The following is a 15,933-nucleotide window of genomic DNA, read 5'->3' as shown; positions in this document are numbered from 1 at the left end:
CAACAATAGGCCTACATCATATTCATATTAGCGCAATCTATATGGGCCATTTTATTGTACTTTTTGAAACAATGTTTGTACTAAATAAAAGGTAAAAAGCACAACAACAATGAACAATTTGAAAGTGGTAATGATGTAAAAATGACAGCATCAATGTGGCAACAAATACACTTTAAAAATTTGCCAGTGTTTTTTAAATGCATTTTAACCCCATACAGACCTGAATTATGCTCTAATTAAAAACAAATTACATTTCTAAAAAATATGTTTTCACAGTTCTTGAGGCTCCTATAATGAGACCAAATTATAATAATAAAAATTCAACACCTTTCAAGCATATAGTTAAAGTCAGAATTAATAGCCCCCTATTTATTTTTCCCCCCAATATTTGTTTAATGGAGAGAAGATTTTTTCAACACATTTCTAAACATAGTAGTTTTAATAACTCATCTCTAATAACTGATAACTCATCTCTAATCTGCTTTGTTTTCAAGAACTTCAAGACCATACCCGCATATGAAATTGTTTCAGCAATGAATTAGTACATCAATATAGTCTTTTTATATAAAAAGTTCAATCAGCATTGCTGGAGATTTCATTTCAGTAACATATTTTGAACCCATCGTCCATCCTAATAGACAGACATTTGAAAAAATTTTAAGCTTGGCGGTGTTACAAAAGATTTTAAACTTTAAAAAGTATGTGTAATCTTTCCTTTTTAAATAGAATCTATGAAATATCGGCAAACGCGTAAAAAAATCTGTAAAAACATTGTAAATGTGGCTTACGTCTGTGTCTACACGCTGCTCCTCAGTGTATTGTATTTTGTTCAAATTACAACATGGTGAGCCTTACCACCATTTGATTGGATGACAATCGTCCACTCAGATAAAATGCTCAGGGACCCCAAAAATGGGCTGACGTGGTGTCCATTGTGGACACAGGGTCCAAAGGTGTTAAACTGTAATTTTTTCCTATTTTTAATATGGTGATTTGCTGATTATGAGAAATTATTTATTTTTTAATTGGTCAGTAATTAGAAATATTTTTATCTGTAGGCTATCAATGTCACCTGAAATTATTGTGGAAACCAGCAACAAATTTTACTAGTATATTTTGATAAACAGAAAATACAGAATACAGAAGCAACTCAAACATTAAAAAACAATTCACTGTCATTCATTCATTTCCCTTCTGCTTAGTCCTTTTATTCATCAGGGGTCACCAAAGCGGAATGAATCACCAACTTAACCAGCATTTGTTTTACACAGTGGATGCCCTTCCAGCTGCAACCCAGTACTGGGAAACACCCATACACTCTTACATTCACTATGGCCAACATGGGGAGAACATGCAAACTCCACACAGAAATGGCAACTGAACTAGCCGGGACTCGAACCAGTAACCTTCTTGATGTGAGGCAACAGTGTTAACCACTGAGCCACTATGTCACCCCTAATTCACTGTCAGTGTTATTCTTTGGAACGGTAATATTTCATGGTAAATGGTATTATACCACTACTTATATTAATAATGACACAAGCTTGATAATAATCAGAGATGTTTCTTTGCAGTGTCTCGAAAAGGTTTGTTTTTGCTTGGCAAAAAGAACATAGAAAACATTTAATTTTCTTATTTGGTTATGAGTGCGACATGGTGGCTCAGTGGTTAGCACTGTCGCCTCACAGCAAGAGGTTCGCTGATTCCAGTCTCAGCTGGGTCAGTTGGCATTTCTGTGTGGAGTTTGCATGTTCTCCCTGTGTTTGCTTGGGTACAGGTGAATTGAATAAACTAAATTGGCCATAGTGTATGTGTGTGAATGAGTGTGTATGGGTGTTTCTCAGTTCTGGGTTGCAGCTGGAAGGGCATCCGCTGTGCAAAACATTTGCTGGATAAGTTGGCAGTTCATTCCGCTGTGGTGACCCCTGATGAAAAAAGGTACTAAGCTGAAGGAAAATGAATGAATAAAATTGGTTATGAAAAATATAGGCAAGTGGAACCAAACTGATACCACATGGGAACATCAAGGCCAAGGGAATTATCTGTTTTGGCTTCTTTTAAAAAGCATAATTAAATCTTAATGTTTTAAAAAGTTAAAACAATATACATGATGTTAAATATTAGCTGTGTGCTTTGGTGTTTTGTCCCTAGATGTCAGTGTAACATAAGCCAGTCTAGCTTCACTGAGAATACATTTAAGCCTTTGAGTTGTTGGATTCTGAGTCAAAGCCATTTGTCTAATAGGCTATCTAATGCTCCATTTGTAATCGAATTGTATTTTTATATCGCGCTACATTAGGCACAAAACTGTAAATTCACTTTATTAATGATAGCATGTCTTCTTAATGTGTCACTTTTATTTATCCACACAATACGTTATGCCAGATGTAAGTTACATGGTATCTAAAGTGTAATCATCTGAACAAGAGCCTCGTATAACAATGAGAAACTTTTACGAGGCATTAATTTAACTCCAACACAAACTCCCTGTCCTGAAGCAGTCAATACCCTTCTCAGTTTAGTGGGCACGAAATAACCCTGAAAGTCTTTTCCTGATTAAAGAAAAGGGAGATGATCCAGAACATGAAGTCTTTTGGCAAGAGATCCGACCTCACTCAGCCTTGTGCTATTGATTGTCTGGTGATTTATCCTTATGAACATGCAATATCTTAGATTTATATGACATCTAAAACAGTCAAAATGTTAATCTAGTCACTGATGGGTTTATAATGTCTGAACTGAACTCCACCTTTTACTAGCAAAGTGATGCTACCGAATTATTCAAAATATCCAAAGAAAGCCTGACTTCATCAAAACCCTCAACACGTGAGCAAAGAAACTCAAAACTCCTCTAAGGGCATTATTGCATCTATTGCTTGCCAAACCCTTTTAGCCTTAATTCCCCTATGAGCTGAAGAAAGAGATTCATTTGGATCTCTCAGCCTCAAAACACTGACTCATCAACTGCTGTTCAGGCCTGTGCTATGGAAATACAGACCCCTTGAGACCCAAAAACGTTTGGACTTAGCCCATAGGCCACAAATGTGTAAAAGATCAGAACTAAAAAAGTGTGAACTAAGGCTGGCAATAAAACAATAATTAAATATGTATTAACTTTTGTTTACTAAAATTAATAATAATTTGTTTTAAAAATTAAATAAAAGAGGACATTTTATTTATTTTTATGTATGAAGAGTTCAGATGCAAAAATATCTAAATGCCATCTAAACTTTCTTCTGAAATTAGCATTTTTTTCAGGCTCTTGGTTGAGTAAATTCGCTTTTATGTCGATGAATATGGTATTTTCATTATCTGTAAAGTGATATCATTGAACAAACATAGGAGGTTGAGAAAAAATGGTCGTTTTTGAAGGAAATTTCAAATGGCATTTGAGGTTTATGCATCTGAACTCTTCATACAACAGTTCTGTCTGGTTCTCGAATCTAATTGGCTTTTGCAATATCTGTACAACCTCTTCAAACTTGTGTATTACTCTTACATAGAGTGAGGGCACATCAATAAACTCACTAAAGTTTGACTAATTGCAACTCTTGGACAGCATAAAATATGCAGTTTATTTATAAGGATAGCGCCTATTTAATTCAGAGTCGGCGGCCATTAGCCTGTCTGAGCAGAGCAAATATGGTTGACGTTCCACCATAGGATGGCGACAGATACCGCATAAGTGCTTAAGGGAGGAAAACGCAGTGAAAATTTCAAACAACAACTGATTAAATCATTATAAAAGAGGTAAGAAAGACTCTAAGTCGATCTCTCTCTTTTGTATAGTTCTGTGTTTATAACATATAATCTAGTGTTTGCTTGGCTTTGACTTTTTCAGGGTTAATTAGCCTATTGTGATCACTGCTAACTTACTGTGATATTATATAAATATAAATTATTTAGTACTTATTTTACCCTGTACATTTAATTATTCAAAACCTCTCTGTGTAACCCTGAACATTTTAATCTTCCTAACACGCAAAAACATCACAAAACACTTAAAAAAATTATTATTCAATAAAATCTTTTAAACAGGACAGCATAGTTTAGTTTTTCTTCTTTTGATTTGAAGCTTTTAGATTTTGCTTGAACCCCCCAAACACTGCAGATGATTGACATGTGACCCGTATTTGCCTCAGAATACATATTTATGAATATTTACTTTTACAAATCAATGTCAACCTCCTCCTGACTTTATTTTAGCAGGGAAAACCAGGCACTTTTATAAATGTAAAACACTTCTGTCTTTCAAACCTGTTTCCCAAACACAAAAAAACTTTCTTTTGTGCTATTTATGTATACATCTAGTGCATTTGTATTAAATAGAAGTGTATGTGTTTTAAAAGTACCCATAACATGTTTGCATACTGTTTGGTGCAGTCTTTAAAAAGTCCCAAAAGCTTAAAGTAACTCATTATATTTTTGCAAATATTATTTTTATGTTGTGTGTAGCTTGTAAATTAAGTTTTTTAAAATGATGATTTTTTTAATCTTCACAAAACTCAACAAATAAAGATACTGTGTCTCTAGGAACCAAATGTGAAATAAAACTAGATTAGATTTTTTTTCAAATGAGACTTTTATTTTTATATTCTATACAGATCATCATCACCTGATGGTTCAAAATGGTGTCTTCCATGTGCTCTGGTTGATATTTTTGGATAAACATAATGCCAGAGACCTAACAGTTTTGTTTTTGTTCCACTTTAATTTTTTATTTCACTTCATGTAGCACTTTTATCTACTGTTATGATTGATATGATTTGATGTCGAAGAATATTAGAAGCAGTAAACCTTTTAAGATTGAAAGAAATTTGAGTAATTTGATGTGGACCTGCCGCCTGCTTGCCTGGCTGCCTGCCTGTATGTTTCACATCACATTGGACACAGGTATGACTCATAACCTACACAGTGTTTGTTAAATTTTAATGATGCTTTGACCACTATACATGATCTTAAAAGAATCGATTAAGAACTGCCAAAAAGAGCTATTAATTTGGTTTCACTACTTTTAGCTACAGTATGTTGATCAATAAGAAACCTTCAAAAGACCTGCTGGTTCACTGTAGCTGGTTCATGATTATTGTCACAAAAAATAACATTTATTCTAGCTAATTATATAAAATCTTGCACTGTCTGTCACAAAAATGTATCGCTTCATCTCTGAAATAAATCTTTTTACGTCTATTTTCAAGTGTAAAGATGAAAAGAATTGTTATTAAGAGAGACCAATAGTGCAGTTTCTGTTACAGGTATCTTTAGTTATTGTTCTTAGTGTAAAACAGTGTTCAAAGTAATCCATGTGACTCTTTAAGAAGATTGTTAACATTTATGTGAAGATTTTGGTCAGTTGCACGGCAGCCTTGGCAAAAGATACATATAAGAGGAATTAGGATATTAGACTGACATTTCACTTACTTCACTGGAAATTAAAAGAAATGTTATCAAGATTCATGCCTTTGAAATCCTGGTTCAGTTTGGCTAACCACAAACACTCTCTCACTTCTTCTTGACTTGCTAGCCTATAACATTTGGCAATCCATTGTACTCCACATTTTTTTTGTTAGTCCAAATGATTAGTACAGCAAAAAAATGAGTCAATAATTTATTGTTTTCAGCAATTTATGCAAGTTTTGTTCGAATCAGTGCCATTGTTTACGTTCTGTGCCTGGAAAACAGCTGACTGATGACGCGCTCTACATGTTTTACACAATAATTTTGAGACCAATGCTGCCACTGCTGGACAAGTTTCATTTATTAATTACGTTAGATCAGATCATGAACAAATCATTTAGACTATATAAACTGAATCAGTTAAATCATTCAGGTTTGTTATTACATAATGATGACAAAATGTTCATTTTTGGCTAAACCACTCCTTTACAACCATTATAAGGAACTGATGCATTCAGTATATTTTCAACTCATTATTTTTTGTTATGTTTAACTCTTCTGTTATGTTGGGGATGTTTTTATCCATGCTCTTGAGTCTTAATGTGGCCACAGCCTTCTCTGTGTTTCAGCAACATAAACTGATTAATCTTATTTTGACAGACATTTTAAGAAAATGCTTTGAGAACTTTCAAACTCAACAATACACTCTGGGCAAAATTTACTACCCATTTGTTATGTTGATGGCTGTTTTTGCCCCATTGACTTTCATTACAAACACTTTTTTTATAGGGTATATGCCGAGCTAGTGCTGTTCCAATGCTGATACACTTCCGGTGACCTGTTATTGTGAACTTTTTCTCATTTTATACGGTTCCTTATACAGCACCGATGTTGTAATGTTATTAAAATACATTCAGTTAAATAAACTTTAGCATTTATTTAGTTGCTCAAGCGTAAAACGAGGCAAAAAGCCGTTCACTCTCATGCGCCCGTCAGAATCGGCAGGCTAATGCTGAAGCTCCATTGAATATAATGGGCTAAAATAAATGCTCATATAATAAAGACATGGTGGGGGAAATGTAATTTAATGCAGTGCTTCTTGTACAATCTGAGACCCACTTTAAATCGGATATCACTCAGCTGGTTGAGATCGCTGATTTTTAAAGAAAACAGACCTTAAACGCACCGGATTTTGCATTGCCATTCAATTCGCCGGAAGCGCTTAACCCAGGTTAATGGCAAATTAAAAGTCCTATTAGCATGCTTCGGCATATACCCCATTGCAAATCCATGACACCATATCATCATGCATTCTTGATTGTTGGTGGTTTACCCTGTTGGGAGGAGGTAAAATTTACTCTTGATCATTAGTTGGCACCATTAACCCTTTAGATACAATTTAGTTTCTGGCATTTATTTGTGTATATGTTGCATGTGCTGGTTCAGACATGACTTTTATTGGTCTGTTAATTAGCGAATCTCTTTCTTTGCTACTGAAATGCAGGTCAATTTACTCAGTTACAAATCAAGCCATGATTTTAAAGTAGAGAGAGTACAGTACTTTATACAATTTATACCCAAGTAAAAGCACAGATTTAAAAACACACACACAAAAAAACGACAAATTACTGAAAAAGGCTAGGGTACAATTGAAAGTACAATTTTTCATTTTAAAAGATAATGTTTTAGACAGAAAGATATTTTTGCTGTGGTTACTACTCATAAGTGTGGTCTATCAATATTGGGTGGTTTTTAGTAAAAATGTTGAACAACTTAGAACAACCAAGTTGCACATTGTTACTTTTGACCCCATCAGTATCCGCTTGTTAAGTGTGATGTCACGCGGAGCGGCTTCCAGGTCCAAGCGCTCTATTCAACTGAACGGGGAGATTCATGAAATGGTAATAATAAACGTTTACCAAGCGATTTAATACTTTAGAAAGTCACGATCACAATATGTATGTCCATGCCTAATATCCGATGGCCAGAAAGTGATTGTGATTGTTTTAGAAATTTAGAAAAGTGATTGTTTTAGAAATTGTTAAAATTTTGGTATTTGTTTTGCAGCAAGCCCAGACATTGTTGTGTACACTATGACTTTATGTAAAATTAACTTTAATGTGTGATAGGAATAAAACGCGATCATAAACGAATGATTTCTCCACTCAAATGAATGGCGGCTTGGACCCGGAAACAGTATACATACGTCACAAACACGTCACCACTTAACAAGCGGATTGGGATATGTATGAGAGTCAAAAGTGACAACGATATTTGCTAGATTTACTAGCTCAGTTTTGTTTATTTTAATTTAAATATATCTGACTTTGACTTTGTTAATGCTAACTGCAAACATATTTTGTCCTTTATTTTTGCAAAAAGTATTAAACTGCATTTCCATTTTAAATTTTGGTTCCATTAAATGTTTTAAAAGCAAACAAACAATGCAATATGTTAACATTTCTAAAATCTTTGAATGTTTATTATTATTGTTATTATTGCCAATATGCATTCATTTTATAAAACCTGAATCAAAACACTGAAAAATCCACACTGTGAAAAATGTGGAAATGTGGAAGTTAAAAATGATACTAGCGACATAAATAACACTGAGTACATTTACATAGACCCCAATAATCAGATTTTAATATGATTTAGGCAATACTCTGATTAAGAGTCTACCATGTAAACAGCTATTTTTGTTTAATTAAATCCGATTAAGGTCATAAACTAGACAGTATTGGAATTAGGACAAGTGGAGTATGCTGATTTTAGTTGCATTATTGAAGTGCAGTATAGACATGTAAACACTGCAATCAAACTACTACTGTCATGTAGGACAAACCAAATTCAAACCTGAGTTATTTTTATTGTAAAACTTAGAGATTGCAAACTTAAGGATTTGTTATTGCACTGAATAACATGTAGATCGATAATTAATGTGATGCATGAAAAGAGAAATACAACTTTTAATTGTAATTTTTTACTTTTCACCTCAGCATTTTGGTTCATAAGACTGTTCATAAATCTGATGCAGAGTAGAGTTTTTTTTTTTTTACAGAAAAAAATGGAAAGTGTATTACTGAAAGATTTTAAAGTGTACAATTGACTTTACTATTAGGAAAGCAGTTTAATTTAGAGGATTTTTTCATCTCGAACATAACAAAATGGTAAATTTAAACAACACACGAGTCAAAATTTCAAATGAACCCCCATTTAATTAAGATACATGTAGGTATATTCCCTAATTTACAGGTCACTGGTTTCTATTGATTAGCAGTTATTTTGATAACGCCTGCCTTATTGACTGACTGCATCCATGCCGTCTCAGTAGGCATATACCCTTTTAGAATGCCATTGTTGGGGGTCTGGGATGCTGGGTGTTTGATTGACATTAGATCTGTTTGGGAATCCGCATTGCTGAAAGGCCATGTCGTTTAGGAATTCCAAATGTCAAGCGCCTCTCTGAAGTTTGAGCAGTGGGTGGGGACCAGAAAAGCAGTTTCTCATCGACAATTTATGTCACCACCGACATTTAGTTCAAATCTCTTCTCTTTTTTTTTCTCCCACAGCTGTTTGTGGTGATGGAATAGGAACGATTCTGACAAATGGCGGTTGTGCTGGATTTATAATATGGATTGAACAGTAGATTGATATATTTTTAAATTTGTGGTTTCAGTTTTATTTGCTGTCGTCAGAGCGAAGCACCCACAAGAAGTTTCCAGATTGCTTAAATGAACGACATAAAACCGTTTGTCAAGCACGGGATCTTCTGAAATGCTGTGTGTGCATGAGAGGCAGTGATATTTTCTAATGTGATCAGAATGTTCTTGGATTTCACATCTTAAACGCATTGTTGTGTGTGGAGTTGCAAGAAATTTTCCTTTGAGATGATTTTCTTGTGCTTTTTGACTCGTGAATACAATCTGTGCAACACTTTAGTGCACAATTAGTACACCTAGTAACATTTTACAACAGTAATATTACTTTATTATGAGTTACTATGAACTAATCACAAATTAATCCTAACTTTTATGTGAGCCATATAAATTTGTGTGTTGTTGTTGTCAGATAATGTATTAAAGCAAGGGTGCCCAAACCCGGTTCTGGAGTGCTGGTGTACTGCAGATTTTGGCACTAACTTGCCTCAATAGACCTCTAAGGATGTTTCTAGAAAGCCTAGGCTGTTACTCAGTTCCAAGAACGGACAGAGAACGGACTAGCTTACTTTTGGAGACCGATCTTGCCAAGTTACCTTGGAGAAACGAATTCTGGAGACCATGAGAATGCGTCCTGTGAGAAATGAGATGCTGGGATTTTCCTGATGGACACATGACCTTCAAATATTTTTTTTAACGGAACATTATTTAAACATTACAGCATTCATACGAGATTGGAAATTTCGGGTTTCAGAATCGATCGGAATTGGATGCTACCTCCCGATCAAGACTTGAGATATACTCGTTATTTTATAACACATTAATAGTTATGCTGTGGCACAGAGTTAGACGTCTTTCTTGACTCAAAAACAGCAACGCGTGCGGCATGATTGGCCAAATGTTGGAAAAGTTCCAAGAACATGGAGGCAGCTTTAAGTGAAAAGCAAGAGTATGTCTGCAGTCTGGAGGTATTATAAAGTTGATGATGACAACATTGTCATAGCAAAATTATGTAAATTTAGGATTGCCTTTTTAATTTTTTTAATGTATTATAGAAGTATCGGATTGGTTTGTGATATCGGTAGAGACTCAAAATTGAATGACTCAGACTCGAGAGGCAAAAAAACCCTGATCGGAACATCCCTAATTTATACAATTTAATGTTTTTCCCCTTTTATATATATATATACTACGCATAGTGACATTATAAATATGCGTTGCACAATACAAATAAAACAAATTTGAATACGAATTTTAGCAAATAAACTTGCATAGTGTAAAGCTGTTAAAGAGGCCCCCAATCTTTTTAATTTTTTATGCTTTGTAATATGGAAACAAAGACCTGCTGTTATAAAGTTAGCCAAGAACAGGAGTAATATCCCTAGAGCTTTAGTGCTTGTTCAATAAATGACACAAAATGCCAGACTAAGCTTACATTGGTTGGCTTATGTCTAAAGGGGTGGTTTAGAGTGTATTTTTAAGGCTTTGTTGTGTTTATAAGATGCAAAGCAATGTACATTCATGCTTCATTTGTAGAAAATCACATTATTTATTCATATATCTTACTTTGATTATATATAGCTACTCAGCTAACATGAAAACGACTGTTATATTTCCTAATACTTTCCAAAAGCCCGCCCTCAAGAGGCTCTGATTGGTCAGCTAACATAATGTGCTGTGATTCACGGATCGGTTCCACATCGCTAAGGAAAAGCGGCATGCCTCCAATAGCATGTGCTGTGCCTCTGCTGTGTAAATTCTGTCAATCAGTTTAGCTGTTAGCTGTGTCAGTTTGAGCCTGAATCAGACAGAAAATGAAAAGGACGCAGGGAAAGTGGCCGCATAGAGAGACACTGCAGCACTGGTGAAGATTGTAGGTGTTTACAGGGGTTTGATGGATAAATATGAATTTGTAGCTAAACTGTTAATGGTGCCAAACAGCATTTCCCATTGTTTACATCTTTGCTACAACATACCGTCAACACTAGAAACTATGCATGTAAAAGATCAATTTTAACAAATAAAAATGCTTACAGTATATTATGGTTGGAGCTGCTCCTTCTTTAAAGAGTGTTTAGCTGAATCCACCACTGAACTGGGAGAGATTCTGGAAGTTGTCCTTTATTAAATGCTAGCTATATATTTTTTTAACAATTCTCTGGAACATAATTATAATTAAATTGTAAGCACTTCTCTTTTTGTGTCGTGTCCTTTGGAAACTCAAATACAAAAACCGAAGAAGCTCTGTAGAAATAGCAGCGTTTGGACAGCATTTTAGCTTTCTCTGCTAAAACATTACATCGCAACTGGTCACACCGCTTTACTGCGCATGGTGAATGCAGAAAACCTGAAGCGCATGTGATCTCACTAGCCCAGATATTTTTGTAGTCCCCAATCTTCATTCGCTGTAGGCTTTGCTAAGCTAGCTCTGTAAAAGCCAATGTCTCCCATTGCATTGAACTTTGAGCGTATTACATTTAGAGATGTTATGTTCACAGATACATTACACATGAACTAAAGTTTACAATATCATATCGTAGTAGATTACATCTTTCAATTAATTTTAAGCAGAGAGCCCTTATAGATAAGTACTTTTAACAGAATAGCACCTTGTACTTTGACATAAAGAGCTCTGTTTTATTGTAACCAAGTTTCTACTGTCAGTCATTTTCCATTTCTGAAGGTACAACGAGCAATTCTATATCCATTTCTTTTCATGATACTGACTCTTGTCTGATGTACATGACGTGGAAGAGTAATATAATCAACAGTTGTGATAGGAACCTCAGTTGAACTGAAGAAAGATAGTAGTCAAAGAGGTTTCATGTGTTGATATATAGACTACAACAGATAAAAAACAGCAAGGACTTATGAATGTTTGTCATGTATTAAATTCTCACCCTGTGAGGTGAAAATATGTGTGGTAAATAACTTGCATTTTAAATCATGCTTTGACAAATCCTGAATAAACCTCAGGAATTTTGTCCATTTGCTGATAGAGCCTATAGCCATTCAGAAATCCAAAGAGGACAGGAAAATTGGTTTAATGGTTTCAAAAAGCCTCGGTTAGCTTGCCTCAAGTCTCATCCCAAATTCCCAAACTCAATTCCACAAACATTCCTCATAACGTCTGCATTCATTTTCTCTAAAGCTACGAAGCGACTCCGTCGAGTGCTCAGTGATTTAAGATTCACGGTCTGGTTTATCTCCGTCCATCTCGTTCCAATAAACACATCTTTTATTTTCATTCTCTATTTTCCCCTTCACTGAGCTAAACAGGCACTGCAATCTTTCCTTTCCATTTGGAAGATTTACATGAGAGCGAGTTGCGATCGATGCATAAAAGATTTTAATTTGCATTCTTTTACGTGATATACCTGAGAATGTATGGCTTAACTTTTACTTGTGTTAGAAATTAGGTACACTTTACACCAGTGAGGTCAAAAGAAAGACTTGCATAACTTGCACGAATGCTTAAATTCACTCCATATTTGATGTAACTTAGGGAAATGGAAGATTCCCTCTTAAAGGGATAGTTCACATAAAATTGAGATTTCTTATTACTTGTTACAAACATGTTTTTACAAACATGTGAGTTTCTTTCTTCTGTTGGACACAAAAGAAGATATTTTAACTAAAGCCTTGTGTTCAACAAAAGAAAGAAACTCATAAATGTTTGTAACCAACTGAGGGATAGTATAGTAAATTGTAAATGAATAATAACTATTCCTTTAAGGTATCAAAACATTTAATTAAAACATTATATATTTTACTTTGTTCACCCTATAGGTTGAAAACTCTACTCATTTGGAAGTGCATAAGCAGAGATTTTTTTTGCCCTGTAATAACAGTAAGTCTATTTAAAGCTTGTTTGTTTCAGCAAGTCCTATTTCAAGCAAGTATGAATTGTGTCTGCAGTTTTAAACTAAATTACAGCTCATACTGTTCTTGTTTATTGCTACGAATTCTAGCAGTGGTTTGAGACGATTCACTTTAGCCTGCCCACTCAATTCTTACTTGAGACTGAAGAAAACAGAGGTTTGGGATCCCTATTTTGTGGACAGGCGCATCTCTATTCATTCCAAAATGTGACTGCAAACTTTGCACAGATGATTTAATATACATTCATACGCATATTTGGGTAACACTTTACAACAACAGTACATGAATAATGATGTGTTAATATGTAAATTAAACATTAATTTATTATGAACTAATTATAAATTACAACATGAGTCACATGAATTTAGTGTGAATAATAGGTACTTAATTACTTGTTAGTACATGCTTATTTGTTACATAATGTATTAGTTTATGGTTAATTTAACTTATGAACTCATGAACATCTTATACACTTCTGTCTTGTGTGTTTACACTCAGTAGCAATAGAAAAGTGTTCTCATGTCAACATCATCATGAACAGCATGAACCTTTTAAACACAGGAGTTCATGAGTAGTTAAGAATGAGTTAATGGTGATGTGCCCCTTTAAGTAAAGTCATGACGTAATTCTACATTAACAGCTCATGACTTCATGTTGGTTACATTTAGCTTAAACTTAAATGTTAATTCATACATTAGTTAACAGCATGTACTAACAAGTAATTAAAGTAGCTGTTATTCACACATGAACTCATGGGAATCATGTTGTAGTTAAAGTTAGTTCATAATTAGTGCATGCCTTTAATAATGAGCAATGTTTAGTTTACATACTAATACATCATTATTCATGCACTGGTATTGTAAAGTGTTACCCATATTTGCATTGATCTGCTGCCTAATGGAAAAGTAAATTTTGATTCTGCTTTTGCTGGATCTAATGATGCTGTTATATACTGAACAACTAAATTAAGAGACATCAATGCTGTAAAATGGCTTTTTATATTTACTAAATACATTTTGTGGCTGATGATTCTCAAATACTATAGATCAAAATCTTCATACCTTACCAAAATGCAGTTTATTAAAGAGTACAACATAAATGAGCACAATATTTAATATGCATATTAGACAGTGTAAGCTGTCATTTTCCAAAACAAAAACAGATGATTAATACATCAAAACACACACTTGCAAAACAACAACAACAAAAAACATTCTCAAAAGCCAAAAGCAACTTGATAATGTCAACAGACCTCTCACTGCATAATTACAGCACTTATTAATATTCACTGATAATTAAGCTGGAATATTAGTAAAACAGGCAATTTAGTGTTTTTGATGCAGAATTCATAAGGGTGAGGATTTTCATAAATCATACTGATTATTTATAATCATTCATTATGCAGCAGATAGAAGCATTAAAGATACAGTAAATTAACTTATGACAACAACTGACTTTTTAAAATTAATTTGGCTATAATTGGGTATTTTGTTTAACCCTTGTGCACTGTTCAAATTTACAACCCTTTTGTTATGTCCGGGATGAAAACATCCACATCCACTCAATTCAATTGCAGTAAAAATGATGCATCATATATATATAAATATATATATATATATATATATATATATATATATATATATATATATATATATATAGATTTGGTAAAAAAAACACAAAATGGCATATTTTCAATACATATAAAATATTAAAAATAATTGTGAATGGGATTTTTTAAAACCATTTGACAGTCTTGGACATGTGAAAGATTAGTAACAACAATGGCTTTGATGCATTGTTAGATTTTCATTTTTTTTCTTCCTATTTTACAGTTGGTGGCTGTTTTTGCCCCATTGACTTCCATTATAACCACATTTGATGGTGCATAAATACACAGTCTTTGTTTTTGTTTACTCCATGTAGTTCTGAGAGCTGAGATGCATAATTTGAATTTCTCAGACACATCAAGGTAAGTGCATAAAGGTCACTCTCACAGACATACACACACACTTTAATTAACTGTTATTCTCCATATAAAATCCAGAAACTAAGCTTTTATGTAAAGGGTTAATGGTGCCAACTGATGATTAACAGTAAAAATTGTACCTCTTCCCAGCAGGGAAAACCACCAACAATCAAAAATGCACGATTATATGGTGTCGTTTTGGAATAAAACAAATGTGGTTATAATGGAAGTCAAAGTGCCATAAAGAGCCACCAACAATTATGGGTAAATTAGGGAGAACTATGAAAATCAATCAAAAACAATGCATCAAAGGCAATGTTGTTTCACAAGTCCACAACTTTGATAAAAGGTAAAAACAAAATATTGAAAATATGTCATTTTGTGTGTGTTTTTCTCCACCAAATCAGTAACATCATTTATGAAATTGGTATTAAAAGAGTTAAAATCCTCAAATTTTGTACGCAATTAGTAGTTTTGATCAGGACTGAGGTTGATTAACAGATTAATGCAAAACAAATTGAAAAAAATATTTATCTGATGCATTTTTACAGAACTTTAATTTAGTGGATGTTTTTAATCCTGAACATAACAAAAGGCTAGTTAATTTGCCCAGAGCGTACTGTTGAGTTCTTTGAAAATTTTAAAGCATTTTCTCAAAATATGTGTCAAAATAAGATGTCACCATAAATCATTCTGCTAGATAAAAAAACAAAAAAAAAAGTTGACAATTTAAACTCAAATTAAGGCCCAATCCCAATTCTACTCCTTAACCCTTCCCATCACCCCTACCCCTCATTTTGCGTGTGCACGCCAAGGGGTAGGGGTGTCCCAAATTTCTTTAGCTTGAAGGCGTAGGGCTAAGGGAAAGGGGTGAATAGCCCTTTGAACAACGATTTTTCAGGACCACACTTGAAACAACTTGATTTTGCGATCTATAATCCCTATTAATAACTCATGTACTGCAGTCCCACAACTCTCTGACACTCGAATACCCTGTCAGAAATGTCTAGTGGCTGTCAATGGGCTTTT

General features: G+C 34.0%; 1 long non-coding RNA gene across 2 annotated transcripts in view; it reads left to right on the top strand.

The window, feature by feature from the left end:
• Positions 1 to 4,576: 4,576 nt before the first annotated feature.
• LOC141379834 (uncharacterized) overlaps positions 4,577 to 15,933 on the top strand; it is a 295,479-nt gene continuing 284,122 nt past the window's right edge. For both annotated transcript variants that reach the window (XR_012396681.1, XR_012396683.1), the window contains exon 1: positions 4,577 to 4,893. This is a non-coding gene — a long non-coding RNA (uncharacterized lncRNA). The remainder of the gene's footprint in view (positions 4,894 to 15,933) is intronic.

This window comes from Danio rerio, chromosome 21 (assembly GCF_049306965.1).
Source record: "Danio rerio strain Tuebingen ecotype United States chromosome 21, GRCz12tu, whole genome shotgun sequence".
Classification (NCBI taxonomy): Eukaryota; Metazoa; Chordata; class Actinopteri; order Cypriniformes; family Danionidae; genus Danio; species Danio rerio.
Note: the sequence above shows the minus strand (reverse complement) of the source record. Positions and strands in the feature narration are given on the sequence as shown.